We start from the raw sequence: 14746 nt of genomic DNA on the forward strand, positions 1-14746 counted from the left end.
GACGTGACCACCATTTTCTATCTCATCCCTCACTTGCTACCCGATCTTCAACAGGAGAGGACCTACACTGCATGTGCTGCTGTGACCTGTGTCTGGAACCAACCATGGCCTGTGTGACTGGGGAAAGGGCCCAAGCCTTCACTTTGGCGGAGTTGGAGAGACTGGTGGATGGGGTCCTACCCCAGTATGGACTGCTGTATGGGCCTCCGGACAAACAGGTGAGTACACTCTGGGCTTGATGCATGTGGCATCAATGCATGGAGTGCGGTAAGTGAAGGCCTTGTGTAAGGGGGGTGGGTGGATGTCCTCTGGGCAGCGTATTGGTTGTGTGATGGTCCATGTGTGTGGAAATGGTGATGTGAAGGGGTATGGTGGGTCATAAGTGTAACATGCAGGACTGTTTGACTAATTTGAATTTCCTGTGTGAATTGCCTCTGCAGGTCAGCGCCCATCAAAAGAAGGGTATATAGCATGCCATCGCCAAGGACATGCGGACCCTGGGTGTCTACGGCAAGCGGAGCACCCACTGTCGGAAACGGTGGGAGGACCTGAGATGCTGGGCACGGAAGACCGCGGAGACCCAGCTGGGGATGGCCTCCCAACGAAGAAGGTGTGCCCGTTGAACCCTAACCCCACTGATGGCCCACATACTGGTGGTGGCCTATCCTGAGCTGGATGGGCGCTTGAGGGCATCACAGCAGCCACAAGGGGGTGAGTACAGTGCCCATCATTACAACTTATGCATGGTAGGGTGGTATCCGGGTGGGGGATGTGTGTCAGTGGGTGCCCCTAGGCCAGACCTGACATTGCAGCATAGGTCCCCTGGTGGCGAGGGTTCAGAAGGGAGAATCTTACTACCTAGCTCATAGGCATCCACAACTGGTCAGGGCTGGGTGGGTTCCAGGTGTACTGCACTTGGCAGTGTGTGCCCCTCCCCATGGCACGGATTCTAACTATTGCTCTGGTAGTGCTATGGAATATTGCGTAGGGCTCTTCCCTTTGTGTGAGGGTGCTGTGTACGCCTACAGTGGTGTCGGTGCAGCCATTGGTCCAGTGTATCCTTTGTCTGTTCCCCCCTTTCTTGTTTTGTCATCCTGTCCTTATGTGCATTAGCATCATCTGGCAGAGGAGCAGAGGCACGGGTGACAGAGGGAGTTGCATCTCACAGGACCCAGGAGGCCACCAATGCTGAGGGCACCAGTGGGGCGGAGGGCGAGAGAAGCACCACGGCGTAGACTGGAGGGGACAGTTCAGACACAGACACCTCCTCCGATGGAAGCTACCTGGTGGTGGCCGACACCTCTGTGACCACCCCAGCTACAGGTACAGCTGCTACTCCCTGTACCAGCACCGCCCTCCCAGCAGCCCCTCATTGAGTTTCCCATGCCGCTCACCCAGGAGGGTGGGCATCTCCTTCACCCCAGGCACCTCAGGCCCTGCCCCAGTGAGCCCTGCTGCACTGAGTGAGGAGGCTATTGACCTCCTGAGATCCATCTCTGTATGGCAGTCAACTATTGTGAACGCCATCCAGGTGCTGGCAGCCCAGATGCAACAGACTAATGCATTCCTGGAGGGCAATCACACTGGATTGGCGGCCCAACAGAGATCGATCCAGGCTCTGGCCTCCTCTCTGATGGCAGTCTTTGTCCCTTTTTCTACCCTCCCCCCTCCAACCCAGACGAGCATGCACACAAGACAACACACAAGAGTGGTTCAGACAAACAAAAGCACCACACTTCATCCCACAAGCACTCACACAAACACCATCCAGATGCAGACACACCAACATCCACTATTTCCACTGTTTCCCACTCCGCCTTCTCCTCCACCTCCCACCCAGTTCCATCTACACTCACACCTGCATGCACTACATCATCATCCACTACCAGCATCATCACCACACCAAGCAGAACACACACCTCACAGGCAGACACCTCCACAACAGCCATGCACCGTCCCCTGTGTCCTCTCCCACTGTGTCTGTCCCCCTCCTCCTAAGGTACACAAATGCAAGCACTCAGACACCCAACAGCCATCCACCTCACAACAGCATCCAGCCCATGCACCCAAACTCAGCAGACAGACATCTCCAACAACCACTCCCTCTTCCTCCATTCCCATTCCTTCTCCCTCTTTCCGCCCCAATGTCCCTAAAAAACTGTTCCTATCCACCATTGACCTCTTCCCTACCCCTACCCCAGTCCTGCACCTATGGCCAGGGTAGGAAGAACCCAGCCAAGCACCTCAGCCACCCAGTCCACAGGGCCAGTCGTCAGCACCCCCACTCGTGGTAGAAAAGGATCCAGGCCACATGTCCCAAAGGTGAAGGAGCCTGCACCAGGCAGCATCCAGACCAAGGAGCCTGACCCAGCAGCTGCCAAGAAGGTAAAGGAGCCTGCCCCAGATGCCAAAACGACCAAGAAGCCTCCCCCAGCAGCTGCTAAGAAGGAAAAGGAGCCTGCCCCAGCTGCCAGGAAGAGCAAGGAGCCTGCACCAGAAGGCAGGAAGAGCAATGGGCCTGGGGCAGGAGGCAGGAAGAGCAAGGGGCCTGTAGCAGGAACTGCGAAGGAGCCCCCCTGCTGAACCATGGGTGTGCAGCCGTCCGAGGCTGAAGGAGATGGGCAGGAGCCTCTCCCCCCACCCAAGCAGCACCACCACCTCCAGTGGGCACCCATCCGAGGTTGTAGGGGATGGGCAGGAGCCTCACCCCACCAGCAGCAGCACCACCTCCAGTGGGCAGCCGTCCGAGGTTGCAGTGGATGGACATTAACCCCCCCAAGCAGCACCCCCACCTCCAGTGGGCAGCTGTCCGAGGTTGCAGGGGATGGGCAGGAGTCCTCCCCCCACCAGCAGCACCACCACCACTGAGCAGCCTTCACCGTCGGCAGGCAGTATGTAATCCTTCCTCCATGGCCTGCTGTGCGGCCTGACCCTGCAAATCCAGTGGGTATTAGACCCACCTGAGAGACTGTGACCTTGCACTCCCCAGGTTGAAGAGCACAGGGCACAAGGCCCCCTCCAGAACCAGTGGGTATGACACCCACATTGCCAAGACTACCCAGGATCAAGAGCACAGGGCACAGGGCACGAGGCCCCCTCCAGAACCAGTGGGTGTTACACCCACATTACCAAGACTACCCAGGATCAAGAGCACGGGCACAGGGCACGAGGCCCCCTCCAGAACAAGTGGGTATGACACCCACATCTCCAAGACTACCCAGGATCAAGAGCACAGGGCACGAGGCCCCCTCCAGAACCGGTGGGTATGACACTCACATCGCCAAGACTCCCCAGGATCAAGAACACAGGGCACGAGGCCCCCTCCAGAACCAGTGGGTATGACATCCACATCGCCAAGACTACCCAGGATCAAGAGCACAGGGCACGAGGCCCCCTCCGGAACCAGTGGATATGACACCCACATCGCCGTGACTACCCAGGATCAAGAGCACAGGGCACGAGCCCCCCTCCAGAACCAGTGGGTATGACACTCACATCGCCAAGACTACCCAGGATCAAGAACACAGGGAACGAGGCACGAGGCCCCCTCCAGAACCAGTGGGCAAGACACCCACCTGTGAGACTGTGGCCTATCACTCCCCAGGACCAAGTACAGGTCCTTTTGCCCCCTCTAGAACCAGTGGGCAAGTCACCCACCTGAGAGACTATGGCCTTGCACTCCCCAGGACCAAGCACAGGGCATGTTGCCCTCTCCAGAACCAGTGGGGTATTCACCCACTTGAGAGACTGTGGCCTTGCACTCCCCAGGACCAAGCACAGGGCATGTTGCCCCCTCCAGAACCAGTGGGCAAGTCACCCACCTGAGAAACTGTGGCCTTGCACTCCCCAGGACCAAGCACAGGGCATGTTGCCCCCTCCAGAACCAGTGGTGTTGTTCCATCTCCTGGATGAGGTGCCACCCGTCCCCCATTCCCCTGAGGTGCCTGCCTATTTACCAACTGATGCCCCTGCAGTGTTCTCTCCGTGTTGATGCAGGTGACATGTGTGGCCTTGGATTTGGCCTGTGGCCATGTGGCCTACGAACAATGTGGACTGGGCTGTTTCCCTTTTGGTCTACATATGTATATATCTATTATCTTGCCTAAATTATTTATTTTGATGTGTTGCTCTCATTACATTCCCTTTTTCAAAATCGATTTGTCCTTGCATTATTCATCCGAGTTAAGAGGTAAAAATGTTTTTGTGATGCTGCTGATTGTGTGTATGGTGTTGGGGGGGTGTTGTGTGAGTGTGTCTCTCTCTTTTTCCTCCCTTCCTTGTGTGCTAGATGGCTGTACTCACCGTCGTCGTCTTTGCCGTCGTTGATGTTTGTGGTGGAGCAACACGTAGAAGCTCATAGGGAAGACATGCAGCGCTTGCTCCATGGCGGCGTGGCTGTTCCTTGCGTCTCGAATCGTGAGTCCCTTCGCTTCTGAGCTCAGTTTCTGCCAGGCTTTTGATGTCGTTGGTACCGCCCCGGAAAAGGTGGCAATTTCCTGTGTCTTAATACGGTGGGCGGAACATTGACTTCCTCCTGGCTGTAGGCGGCTACTGCCATGGTGGCTGTTTTGTTTCCACCCTGGCGGTTGGTGTGGTACATTGGCTGTCTCTCGGGGATCTTTCCGCAATGGTCATAATTTGGCGGTAATTAACGCCGGCCTGTTGGCGGTATTACCGCCACTTTAACACCAACCGCCAGGGTTGTAATGAGGGCCAATTTGTTTACGCTAATGTGGCCCAACAAGGCCAAAATCACTGTGTCAAATTTACAAAGTGGTGCAATGCATGCATTGCGCCACGTTGTAACCCTTTGCACTACATTTTGCCTGTGCCAGGCATAATGTATGCAAAGGGGGCGTTCCCCGCTAGGGGCCAAAAAAATGGCACAAAGAAATCTAAAAGATTTCTTTGCGTCATTTATTTTGGCACATTTGATAACTGCTCAGAGCAGGCATTAAAATGAGGGATGCCATTGTTTTCAATGGGCTTTGCAGGATTAGCGTCAAATGTTTTGATGCGTGCAGCACCACTTTTCTTAAATCAGGGCCTGAGTCCCTGAAAGATTTTAGGAGGTTTCGCCAGGTGTGGCCACAATAGCAGAGAGCATCAAAGTATGTGTTTGGCCTTGAAAGATCAGCTCCCCGGGCTCTTAACCTGTCAAGCTCGTATAAGTCTCAAATGGGCCTGTGGTCCTCCTTCAGTCTTACGAACCATCTGCTGAGGTGGCCACTGACGGTGATGGCTTACAGGTACAGTGGCCCGGATAAGCTATGTTGCAGGGTGGCTTTTGCTCTTGCTCCTGAGTCCCTCCTCTGGTCGCAGGGATTCCTCCAACACTGGCAAAGATCCTCAACACTCCTAGTAAGGCCTCATGGTATCTGGGGTTTAAAGGCTTGGATGTAGGTCAGATTTTCTAGCCAACAGCCCCTACAGTTTCTGTGGCCTCCTTCTAGCAGAATGAGTCACAGACACAAGCAAAGGCCCAAGTGCTCTCAGTTGCAATGGCCCCAACAGTTTCAGTAGCAATGGATGATGGCCCTAACAACCTTCTAGCATGCAGGAGTCACAGAAATAGACTACAGCCCCAATGAGAACAATGACATTAGGCAAGAGCCTGCAACTTCACCGCAGTCCTGATGGGGGGGGGCTTACCAACCTCTGGAAGAGGTCCTAAAGGGACCGGGCACATCACACTCTCACCTCCTCACATAACACACTGTACTTTGCAGGCAGACAGATGGCTGGTACTCCAGGCACAGGGCAAGTGTTCTTGGTTCTCTGGGAGATCGCCCCTCATGCAGTTGGGAGACCAGCAGATCTTGGTCCCCAGTCCTGGTTACAGCAGCTCAAAATCCTAAAGACCTTCTTTCTTTTTATTAGTGCTGGTGAACAAATTGTGGGACTGAGACTCCCACTTTTATTATCCAAATCCAGACACATATGTGATTTAGTGTATGAAATTTGGGTTGTGGGTGTCTGCTCCTTTGAAGTGCTCTCTCCTCTGCCGTGCCCTTTGTCAAAGGGATAGTCTACCACAGCTGTAGTGGCTCCAATGAGATTGACCCTCAACACAGGTCAAAGGAGTAACCATGGTCAGACCTGGCTGTCAGTCTTCAATGAAATATGCCACAAAACTGTTCACAGGCCTAAGCCTTCCTCTCAATCAAGATTCCCTGGTTCACAACACTAACCTTATCAGCACTACCAACTCCCTATCAATGATCCCAGATCCCACTAACCAGTAATTCTTTCTGGAATCAAAGAGAGCTTTGATGTGCACAGAAGATGCCCTGCTCCCCTCTTCTCCATTGTGTGTGTTCCCAACCAGCTCTCAGGAATGTCAGCAATCCACATCTCCTGTCTGGGGTTTGCAGTCCTCACTTTCACAAGCCTCTTCAGGCCCAGGGTGTCCAAAATGGAACCTGCAGGCCTCCATTTTAGGTAGCGTAACTAGGTATGCACATACTTCCCACCATGCACACACTAGTATCTGCGCAGTCTGACTCTACACAGAATTCATGCAGGCAAAGGGTGAGCTAAGTACACAGGACTTTACAGGAGTGGGCCCCATTTCTGTAATACAGGTAAAAAACCTGTCACACTACTGATTACTATTAACATCAAGCAAGTATCCTGCCACCACTTCTCGTATCACTTGCCCTCTATCACAAACAAGGGTAGTGCTTGGTGTGCCCCTTCTGGTCTAACCAGACCACATTACAGTGAGGCAGGCCTACGTCATGGCAAGCACGTTTACGCCAAAGGAAACATTTTTTTTTACAACAGATCCAGAAATCCATGCAGCTGGAGCACTCAAGGTAGAAAAATACGTCCGCCACCAAGCAGGTAACATTTCCGTCCCAACAAAGTGAATACTTACAAACTTGCAACTTGTGTGTTTTTGTAACCATTTTGCTGTTTGTTTTCCCCTTGCTACACATGAAAAACGATTCTTATAGGGGCGGCGGTAAGTGTATTATAAGGATGACCCTGCTTTTGGCAGGCTGGTCGCTCCATACCCCGCTGCCCCGTGCCGCCTCCACTTAGGTGCCATTGTTTTGTTTTGCCATTGTTTTGTGCCATTGTTGCCATTGTTTTGTTTTGCCCGTTTCCTGAACGCTTCTCAGCAACCCAAGCCGCTGCGTCCCCGCGGCCTGCCCCCTCCCTCCACCTCAAATTTGCTTCCCTTCCCGCCGCTGAGCCCTGCGGCCCCACCCCCCCGCTTTCCCATTCGCCGATTCCCTCCTCCCAGCTGCCACTCCCTCCCACCTCCCCTCTTATGGCAGCCGCGGCACGGTGAACGAAGCGACCGTTGACCCTGCTTCTGGCAGGCAGGTTGCTTCATACACCGCTGACCCATGCCGCCTCCACTTAGGTGCCATTGTTTTGTTTTGCCATTGTTGCCATTGTTTTGTTTTGCCCGTTTCCTGAGCACTCCTCAGCAACCCAAGCCGCTGCATCCCCGCGGCCCGCCCCCCTCCCTCCACCTCAAATTTGCTTCCCTTCCCGCCGCTGAGCCCTGCGGCCCCGCCCCCCCTGCTTTCCCATTCGCCGATCCCTCCTTCCTCCCAGATGCCACTCCCTCCCACCTCCCCTCTTATGGCAGCCGTGGCGCAGTGAACGACGCGACCCTGCTTCTGGCAGGCAGGTCGCTCCATACACCGCTGCCCTGTGCCGCCTCCACTTAGGTGCCATTGTTTTGTTTTGCCATTGTTTTGTGCCATTGTTGCCATTGTTTTGTTTTGCCTGTTTCCTGAGCACTTCTCATCAAGCCAAGCCGCTGCGTCCCCGCCCCCCTCCCTCCACCTCGAATTTGCTTCCCTTCCCGATGCGGAGCACTGTGGCCCGCCCCCCCTTGCGTTCCCATTCGCAGATCCCTCCCTCCTCCCAGCTGCCACTCCCTCCCACCTCCCCTACTATGGCAGCCGTGGCGCGGTGAACAAAGCAACGCTTGACCCTGCTTCTGGCAGGCAGGTCCCTCCATACACCGCTGCAATGTGCCGCCTCCACTTAGGTGCCTTGTTTTGTTTTGTCATTGTTTTGTGCCATTGTTGCCATTGTTTTGTTTTGCCCATTTCCTGAGCGCTTCTCAGCAACCCAAGCCGTTGCGTCCCTGCCCCTTCCCTGCACCTCAAATTTGCTTCCCTTCCTGCCGCTGAGCCCTGCAGCCCCACCCACCCTGCTTTCCCATTGTCCGATCCCTCCCTCCTCCCAGCTGCCACTCCCTCCCACCTCCCCTCTTATGGCAGCTGTGGCGGGGTGAACGAAGCGACCCTTGACCCCGCTAATGGCAGGCAGGTCGCTCCATACACCGCTGCCCTGTGCCATCTCCACTTAGGTGCCATTGTTTTGTTTTGCCATTGTTTTGTGCCATTGTTGCTATTGTTTTGTTTTGCCCGTTTCCTGAGCGCTTCTCAGCAACTCAAGCCGATGCGTCCCCGCCCCCCTCCCTCTACCTCAAATTTGCTTCCCTTCCCGCCACTGAGCCCTGCGGCCCGCCCCCCGCTTTCCCATTCGCCGATCCCGCCCTCCTCCCAGCTGCCACTCCCTCCCACCTCCCCTCTTATGGCAGCCGCGGCGCGGTGAACGAAGCGACCCTTGACCCTGCTTCTGGCAGGCAGGTCGCTGCATACACCGATGCCCCGTGCCGCCTCCACTTAGGTGCCATTGTTTTGTTTGCCATTGTTTTGTGCCATTGTTGCCATTGTTTTGTTTTGCTCATTTCCAGAGCGCTTCTCAGCAACCCAATCTGCTGCGTCCCCGCCCCCCTCCCTCCACCTCAAATTTACTTCCCTTCCCGCCGCTGAGCCCTGCGGCCCGCCCCCCCCCTGCGTTCCCATTCGCAGATCCCTCCCTCCTCCCAGCTGCCACTCCCTCCCACCTCCCCTATTATGGCAGCCGTGGCGCGGTGAACAAAGGGAACCTTGACCCTGCTTCTGGCAGGCAGGTCCCTACATACACCGCTGTCCTGTGCCGTCTCCACTTAGGTGCCATTGTTTTGTTTTGTCATTGTTTTGTGCCATTGTTTTGTTTTGCCCGTTTCCTGAGCGCTTCTCAGCAACCCAAGCCGCTGCGTCCCCGCGTCCCCGCCCCTTCCCTCCACCTCAAATTTGCTTTCCTTCCTGCTGCTGAGCCCTGCGGCCCCACCCCCCTGCTTTCCCATTCGACGATCCCTCCCTCCTCCCAGCTGCCCATCCCTCCCACCTCCCCTCTTATGGCAGCCGTGGCACGGTGAACGAAGCGACCCTTGACCCTGCTGCTGGCAGGCAGGTCGCTCCATACACCGCTGCCCTGTGCCACCTCCATTTAGGTGCCATTGTTTTGTTTTGCCATTGTTTTGTGCCATTGTTGCTATTGTTTTGTTTTGCCCGTTTCCTGAGCGCTTCTCAGCAACCCAAGCCGATGCGTCCCTGTGGCCGCGCCCCCCTCCCTCTACCTCGAATTTGCTTCCCTTCCCGACACTGAGCCCTGCGGCCTCGCCCCCCCTGCTTTCCCATTCACCGATCCCGCCCTCCTCCCAGATGCCACTCCCTCCCACCTCCCCTCTTATGGCAGCCGCGGCGCGTTGAACGAAGCGACTCTTGACCCTGCTTCTGGCAGGCAGGTCGCTCCATACACCAATGCCCCGTGCCGCCTCCACTTAGGTGCCATTGTTTTGTTTGCCATTGTTTTGTGCCATTGTTGCCATTGTTTTGTTTTGCTCATTTCCAGAGCGCTTCTCAGCAACCCAAGCCGCTGCGTCCCCGCGTCTCCGCCCCCCTCCCTCCACCTCAAATTAACTTCCCTTCCCGTCGCTGAGCCCTGCGGCCCCGCCCCCCCTGCTTTCCCATTCGCCGATCCCTCCCTCCTCCCAGCGGCCACTCCCTCCCACCTCCCCTCTTATGGCAGCCGCGGCGCAGTGAACGAAGTGACTCTTGACCCTGCTTCTGGCAGGCAGGTCGCTCCATACACCGCTGCCCCGTGCCGCCTCCACTTAGGTGCCATTGTTTTGTTTTGCCGTTGTTTTGTGCCTTTGTTGCTATTGTTTTGTTTTGCCCGTTTCCTGAGCGCTTCTCAGCAAATTAAGCCGCTGCGTCCCCGCTGTCCCCCCTCCCTCCACCTCGAATTTGCTTCCCTTCCCGCCGCTGAGCCCTGTGGCCCCGCCCCGTGCTTTCCCAGTCGCCAATCCCTTCCTCCTGCCAGCTGCCACTCCCTCCCACCTCCCCTCTTATGGCAGCCGCAGCGCAGACACGTGCAGCGGGCGCACCGAAGGCACCCCAAAGGCAAACCCGTCTGGGCCCATCCACACATGGACCACGCCCAGCGCCACTCCCCCTGGCCTGCAAGGGCCCCACATCTCCCCACGTCACTATACTGCCAGTGACCTCCACGCCCTCAATCCAGGACACCCCTCCACCTGCTTCCAGTCCGCCCCAAAGAACACCAAGGGACCTTTCTCCTGCCAAGCTTGCCGCTTCACCTGTACCCTAAAGCATTGCGACAGACCTACCGGCAACCACCTCAGCTGCATCTTACTCAACACCCGCTCCATCCACAAACACGCAATTGAACTCTGGGACCTACTAACCTCAACCTCACCAGACATCGCCTTCCTCACCGAAACCTGGACAAACTCGGCCTGAGAACCCGACATAGCCATAGCCATCCCTGAAGCCTACAAAATCACCAGAAGAGACCGCACCAACAAACCAAGAGGTCCACAAAAGCACCATCAAAGTCTCAAGCAGCACCCATGACACCCTCAACCTCGCCGAGCACCTCCACTTCAAAATCCACATCAACGCCAACACCTCTCTCAAAGGAACTCTGATCTATAGACCCCCAGGCCACCGTTCTCAATTCTGCTATGCCATCGCCGACATCGTCATTACCAACGCCCTCAACTCCACAGAATACATCCTCCTCGGCGACCTGAACTTCCACCTAGAAAACAACAATGACACCAACACTACCAACCTGCTGGACAACCTTGCCAACCTCGGCCTCAAACAACTCGTCACTTGACCCACCCACTCCGCAGGCCACACACTCGATCCCGTCTTCTCAGCCAGCAAACACATCTCCTTCAGCCACACCACCGAACTCAGCTGGACAGACCACCACTGCATCCACTTCTCCTACCAGAGACCAGTCACTCACCACCACCCCACACAACCCTCCCGACGCAACTGGAGCAAAATATCAACGGATCAACTGATTTCCACTCTCGCCCGGACCCCACCCCCTCTGGGACCCTGGACCCCAACACAGCCGCCACCAACCTGCATTGCTGGATAGAAGACTGCGCCAATACCCTCACACCGCTCAAAAAAAAAAAAACACCCTCCACGGAATCAAGGCCAGCTGGTTCACCCCAGACCTACAGGAATCCAAACGGCTATGTCGCAGAATGGAAAAAACCTGGCACCTTGAACCTACCAACTCCAACCACATCGCTTTCAAGGATGCCATATGCAAACATCACCAACTGATCCGCACCACCAAAAGGACCCACTTCAAAAACCGCATTGACACCAACGCTCACAACAGTAAAGAGCTTTTCGGCATCATCAAAGAGCTCTCCACTCCCAGGACCTGCTCCAACAAACCCCCGCCATCACAGGAGTTCTGCAACTCACTCTCAACCCACTTCCGCCGAAAGATAGAAGAAATCCACAACAGCTTCAACCCCCAGACCCACCAGCTGACTACAAACACCCACAACCCCAACACCCCAAGCAACACCCACCTACTCCACACCTGGACCCCCATCAACAAAAAAAACACCGCCAACACCATGGCCTCCATCCACTCCGGATCACCATCGGACCCCTGCCCACACCATATCTTCAATAAAGCAAACATCATCATCGCTCCCCACCTCTGCAACACCGTCAACAGTTCCTTCGAGTCAGCCACCTTCCCAGAAAGATGGAAGCACGCAGAAGTCAACACCCTGCTGATGAAGCCCAAGGCAGACCCAGACTACCCCAAGAACTACCGGCCAGTCTCCCTCCTCCCCTTCCCAGCCAAGGTCATCGAAAAAATCATGAACAGCCAATTATCCCGGTTCCTGGAACACAGCAAAGCACTCGACACCTCCCAATCCGGATGCCGCAAAAACCACAGCACCGAAACTGCACTCATTGCTGCCACAGACAACATCAGGACCATGCTCGACGAAGGAGAAACAGTAGCACTCATCCTCCTGGACCTCTCCGCAGCCTTCGACACGGTATGTCATCACACTCTCCACACACGCATCCACAACGCTGGAATCCGCGACAAGGCACTCGACTGGATCTCGTCATTTCTCACAGCAGAACCCAGAGAGTCCGCCTATCACTGTTCCTGTCAGAAGCCTCCAGAATCATCTGTGGTGTCCCCTAAGGATCATCGCTCAGCCCCACACTCTTCAACGTTTACATGGCCCCACTCGCCAACATCGCACAAACCCACCACATCAACATAGTTTCCTACGCAGACGACACTCAGTTAATCCTCTCCTTCACGAAAGACCCTACAACTGCAAAGAACAACCTCCACAACTGACTTCACGCCATCGCCAGCTGGATGAAATCAAGCCGCCTCAAGTTAAACACAGACAAGACAGAGATCCTCATCTTTGGCGCCAACCCCTCAGCATGGAACGACTCCTGGTGGCCCACCTAGCTAGTATCCACACCCTCACCCACCACCCATGCACGCAACCTGGGATTCATCTTGGACTCCACACTCAGCATGACTCAGAAGGTCAACGCCATCTCCTCTTCCTGCTACAACACTCTCCGCATGCTCTGCAAAATCTTTAAGTGGATTCCCGTAGAAACCAGGAAAAATGTCACCCACGCCCTGGTCAGCAGCCGATTGGACTACGGAAACGCCCTATATGCAGGAACAACAACCAAACTCCAAACAAAGCTGCAAAGAATCCAGAACGCATCCACCTGCCTCATTCTTTACATCCCACGCCGCAACCACATCGCCCCCCACCTCAGAGACCTACACTGGCTACCAGTATCAAAGAGGATCACCTTCAAACTCCTCATCCACGCACACAAAGCCCTCCACAACATAGGTCCAGCCTACCTCAACGACAGACTCACCTTCCACACCCCCACCAGCAATCTTTGCTCCGCCAGCCTCGCCCTCGCCTCCGTCTCCCGCATCCGCCGCACCACCGCTGGAGGAAGATCCTTCTCTCACCTAGCCGCCAAGACCTGGAACTCCCTACCGCTCCACCTTCGCCAGACCCAAGACTTCTTGACATTCAGGAAACTCCTCAAGACATGGCTTTACGACCAGTAGCTCCTCCCTCCCACCGCCTTGAGACCCTAATGGGTTATTAGTGCGCTTTATAAATCCTTTGATTGATTGATTGGTTGATTGATGGAAATGTGGAGGGATTGTCTTCATAGTAAATTGCCCGGACCCGGAAGAGAGAAAATCAAGGTTCCATGTTGTAACATCTAAAACTGTGTATCTGGTTACAATTCCACATGCAGACATTTTAAATTGTGTAATACATATCATGTGTGATTTTTCAATTGTAGTCACTTGATTTTTTGTGATTTCTAAATACATTTGAAATTTACCTTAATATAAAAGTTATCAAATTGGAGAACATTTCAAACGGTTTCCTCTTTCCCTTAGTAAATTGATCCCACAGTCTCTTTGCCTTTTGAAATAGCTTATGTACAGCTTTGGCAATTACCAGTCTATACTATCAATGCTTAGAACAAGCCCCTTGCAAATCAATGGGGGCAAAATGTTCCCACTATGCTTTGCACCAAAAGTTGCAATGGGCAATGAACTTTTAAGCATTGCACAAATCAACTTTATATTTAAAAAAAATAATGAATGGAAAGCCTACTGATATGTCTGGCTTCTATAAAGAATTGTTTTAAGTATTGACATTAGACTACCTTTCATCTCTAGTTTATAGATAGAAGCAAAGTTTACAGCCCACATTAGACAGAGAGAAATGTCACTTTCATCTTACTGCACAATTGTGCACCTGATGCCTTCTGTATGTCACCAATTCACTCTATGCAAGGTAATGGAAATGATATGTCAGGCATTGATATACCCCCACTATACAGAATGCCTTATTTGCATGACAAAATTATCACCTCTCATACATCGACCTAGCGCTACTTTGTAAATTAACTTAATGTGAAGTTATATTAATAAATATAAACTGGCATGATAATGTTATGGTAGGCGACGTAGATGATGTGATTCTTTTGTAAGTCGGTATTATCAAACTCGATATAGAGGTTCATTTATAATTTGTCAGATTTCTCTACCAAAGTTCCTTTTCAGATGCTCAATTTGAGGTAGGTGATGTACATCAGAACCAAAGCCTTACTTATATTTCTGCTGTATTTTTTTTCCCTGTTTGGGATCATAAAGGACAGTCTGGGGTTCCGAACAGGAAACAAAAGAAATGTCCCACGTACATTGAGCAAAACTCTTAACATGTCAGGGTTCCTGATGTTTTTTGATTCTCAGTAACAAACAGGTCCTCATTTACAAGCCACTTGTGCCGCCACGCGCCATTTTTTTCCACACAACGGCAGCGCAGGCAGTGTAGTACACCACTCAATATGTACAAACTGACACATTTGCCCAATGCATCAGTTTGAGAAGCCCTGCGTCAGGAATAAGGTATGCAGGGTAGGCGTTTCCACGGAAAAAGTGATGGCAGTGAAATTTACAACTTTTCACTGCGCCACTGTATGACTTCACTGCATCAACATTTTAC

This window comes from Pleurodeles waltl, chromosome 2_2 (genome assembly GCF_031143425.1).
Source record: "Pleurodeles waltl isolate 20211129_DDA chromosome 2_2, aPleWal1.hap1.20221129, whole genome shotgun sequence".
NCBI classification, from domain to species: domain Eukaryota; kingdom Metazoa; phylum Chordata; class Amphibia; order Caudata; family Salamandridae; genus Pleurodeles; species Pleurodeles waltl.